Source organism: Microcaecilia unicolor, chromosome 12 (genome assembly GCF_901765095.1).
Source record: "Microcaecilia unicolor chromosome 12, aMicUni1.1, whole genome shotgun sequence".
NCBI lineage: Eukaryota > Metazoa > Chordata > Amphibia > Gymnophiona > Siphonopidae > Microcaecilia > Microcaecilia unicolor.
In genome coordinates, this window is record NC_044042.1 from 65,032,560 (window position 1) to 65,036,948 (window position 4,389).

The following is a 4,389-nucleotide window of genomic DNA, read 5'->3' on the forward strand; positions in this document are numbered from 1 at the left end:
CCCTGAGTTCCTCCTCTGTGCCTTGCAAAATCACTTTATTATTGGTGATTGTTATTTAAGTCTTGTGTTTATATAGTTTTTTGATGCTATTGTAATTGAAGTTTTTTCTGTGCTATATATTTTTGTATTTTCATTGGAGCACAGGTAATTTTCCCATTTTGTATTGAATTTGTATAAACATTTAATGCCAAGAAGTGCAGGGTGATGCACTTGGGATGCAGAAATCCAAATGAGATGTACCAGATAGGAGGAGAGAGATTGATAAGCTCAGCTCTGGAATGGGACCTTGGGGTGATGATGTCTGAGGATCTCAAGGTGACAAAACAATGCGGCAAGGTAGTGGCCACGGCCAGAAGGATAGTTGGCTGCATAGAGAAGGGTATAACCAGCAGAATAAAGGAGGTATTGATGCCCCTGAACAAGTCATTGGTGAGGTCCTACTTGGAATATTGTGTTCAGTTTTGGAGACCACAACTTGCTAAGGATGTAAGTCTTGAAGTGGTTCAGAGAAAAGTCTCAAAAGTGGTATGGGGTTTGCATAGCAAAACTTATGAGGAGAGACTTGATGACTTGATAACATATTTATAAACAATCTAGAGATGGGAGTAACTAGTGAGGTAATTAAATTTGCTGATGACACAAGAGGATTGTGAAAAATTACAAGAGACTGGGAGACTGGGCATCTAAATGGCAGATGACGTTTAATGTGAGCAAGTGCAAAGTGATGCATGTGGGAAAGAGGAACCCGAATTATAGCTGCATAATGCAAGATTCTACATTAGGAGTCACTGACCAGGAAAGGGATCTAGGTGTCTTCGTTGATGATATGTTGATACATTGTGCTGCGACGGCTAAGAAATCAAGTAGAATGTTAGGTCTTATTAGGAAAGGAATGGAAAACAAATATGAGGACATTATAATGCCTTTGTATCACTCCATGGCGTGACCACACCTCAAATATTGTGTTCAATTCTGGTCACCGCATCTCAAAAAAGATATAGTGGAATTAGAAAAGGTACAGAGAAGGGCAACAAAAATGATAAAGGGGCTGGGATGACTTTCCTATGAGGAAAGGCTGAAATGGCTTAGTCTCTTCAGCTTGGAGAAAATGCTGAGAGGAGATATGAAAGAGGTCTATAAAATAATGAGTGGAGTGGAATGGGTAGATGTGAATCGCTTGTTTACGATTTTCAAAAATATTAGGACTAGGGAGCACGCAATGAAGCTACAAAGTAGTAAATTTAAAACAAATGGATGGAGGAGTGGCCTAGTGGTTAGGGTGGTGGGCTTTGGTCCTGAGGAACTGAGTTCGATTCCCACTTCAGGCACAGGCAGCTCCTTGTGACTCTGGGCAAGTCACTTAACCCTCCATTGCCCCATGCAAGCCGCATTGAGCCTGCCATGAGTGGGAAAGCGCGGGGTACAAATGTAACAAAATAAATAAACAAATAAGAAAAACCTTTTCTTCACTCAATATGTAATTGAACTCTGGAAGTCGTTGCCAGAGAATGTAGTAAAAGCAGTTAGCTTAGCGGGGTTTAAAAAGGTTTAGATGGCTTCCTAAAGGAAAAGTCCGTAGACCATTATTAAAATGACTTGGGAAAATCCACTTCTTATTTCTAGAATAAGCAGCATAAAATGTATTGTACTTTTTTGGGGATCTTGCCAGGTACTTGTGACCTGGATTGGCCACTGTTGGAAACAGGATGCTGGGCTTGATGAACCTTTAGTCTGTCCCAGTATGGCAATAGTTATGTACTTGTGACCTGAACATGTATACCTTGGAGGAAAGGAGAAACAGGGGTGATATGATACAGACATTCAGATATTTGAATGGTATCAATCTACAAGCAAACTTTTTCCAGAGACGGGAAGGTGGTAAAACTAGAGGACATGAATTGAGGTTGCAGGGGGGCTGACCCAGGAATAATGTCAGGAAATACTTTTTCATGGAGAGGGTGGTAGATACCTGGAATGCCCTCCCATGGGGAGGTGGTGGAGATGAAAACGGTAGCAGAATTAAAAACTGTGTGGAGTCCTGTTTAGAAGGAATGGATCCACAGTAGCTTAGTGGAGATTGGGTGGCAACACCAGTAATTGGGAAGCAAAGCCAGAGCATGGCAGACTTCTACAGTCTGTGCCCTGTTCGTAGCGGGACAGATTTGGATGGGCTGGAGTGGGACTTCAATAACAAATTCAGAAGTATTAAAACAAGGACAGTGCCAGGCAGACTTCTACGGTCTATACCCTGAAAATGGCAAGGACAAATCCAGATCAGGTATAGATATGAAGTATCACATCATACCTTATGCTACGAGTTTATCTTGTTGGGCAAACTGGATGGAGGGTACAGGCCTTTATCTGCCATCATCTACTATGTTACTATGTTTAGTTTAGCCACCCATTTATTTATCCCAACTGACTCTGTACCACGCATCTTGTCCCCATCTATATTTCTGCATTTAGCCCCCCAGCTATATGGTAAGCTGTATTGTAGAAAAGCATTAGCATCGTAGCAATGTTATTTGAATGTTCTAATTGTGTGCTTATTAGATACTCCATCACTATTATGCTTTCATCGTATTACATCTCTGTTATTTGAATTTCAGTGCTGTTAAATGTGTATATTTTTGATCCTGTTTCATGGAAGTCTTATTAGGTTTCAATTTGCTGTTTTCAAGTTTTCCTCTTTCACTGTATTTATGTTTATACTTGTACATTTTACTATTGTTATGCTATTAACAAAATTGTAAGTTTGATGTTAAACTGTACCTTCGTACATCGCCTTGGGTGAATCTCTTCATAAAGGAGGTTAATAAATCCCAATAAATAAATAAATATTATTATGTTACTGTCTTAATGCAGTTCCCCATAGCCGGTTAAGAACTGAATATCATACAGTACAGGCTATGTATTAGCCAGCTCCACAAACCCAGAAATTCAATGTCGGTGCTCAGTCGTGGCTTGGCATTGAATCTACAGGTTTAATACCAGCATAGATCAACAAAACCCAGATTGCTGCCGGCTGAATATCAGGCCTTTTGTTCCTAACTGGTGACCGCAGACACAGACAAAAAATCAACAAAGCAGATTGTTATGAAAAAATGTAATTAATAGATATTAAAAATTATATACAGTACAGCCCGACACTGGCCATGTTTCGCCCAGCAGGGCTGCTTCAGGGGCTACACAATGATCCTGTACTGTCAAAATATGGTAGATTTGATTAAACCAAATGTACTGAAGACCGCAGTCATGAATCTTCTAGTATATATATTGAAAAAAACAGCTCAACCGAATAAACCAGAAAAATGTGCTGACATAAGATATGTCGGACACTTTCTTGATTCTGGTAATGCTGAAAAAAAAGGAATCAAGAGACTGTCCGACATATCTTATGTCAGCACATTTTTCTGGTTTATTCACACCAATAAATTATTTCATATGTTTATGTTTTCTATTAGTCTACCTTTTTTACTATTATTCTTATTTTAGTTTCAATAATTTTTATTGATGATCAGCATATTAAACAAACCCATAACATTTCTATTATAACCATTTAAGTGTCCTACCATGTTTATACTCATAAATACAAATAATTCAACTGCATCATCAGGAGTTTACATTTTCTCCCTCCCATCTCCCTTCCTTTATTACCTATAAACGAAATATCTGTGTGCACATGAACTGAAGAATAAAATAAAATATTGAATTCAAATATTAACGTGTATAGATCCTTATGTTGGTTAGCTCAACTAAACCATATATTGTATCATTTTCATTTGAACTGATGCGTTTTTTGTTGTAGTTTATAATATATTTCTGGAAATTAATGTTATGCTCTAGTTTGTTAACACAAAGCTCTTTTTCTACTGAAGCCACATGAACTTCTTTACTGGATTCAATTTGAGGAATATTCATATCTTCTTTTTGAGTATAATTGACAATATTCTTTAGGTTATTGGTCATGGTATATTTTAATTCCTTTCAGATCACTTCTTGACTTTTTCTGGGTGTAAATCATATCATCTTTGTAGTTGCTACTCTGATGAGCATAGGTGTCTTCCTGGTGATGCTTCATGAGAAACTCAAGTTCTTGACCAATGCTAAATATCTGGTCATCCTCCAACGTGTCATTCTGTTGGGAAATAATATCCTGAACCTCACTGATGATTTCTTTAGGTTCAGTTATTAGAATTTCTTCCTGATCTTTATTTAGGTCATCTTCCTGATCTTGTATAATTGCAAGAGTTTCTTCAAAAATAGCATCTCTCTTTTTGATGTAGAGGAGTGTGGTAGCCGTGTTAGTCCACTCTTAAGGTTATCAATAGAAATCAAACAAAATAAAACATGGAAAAGAAAATAAGATGATACCTTTTTTATTGGACA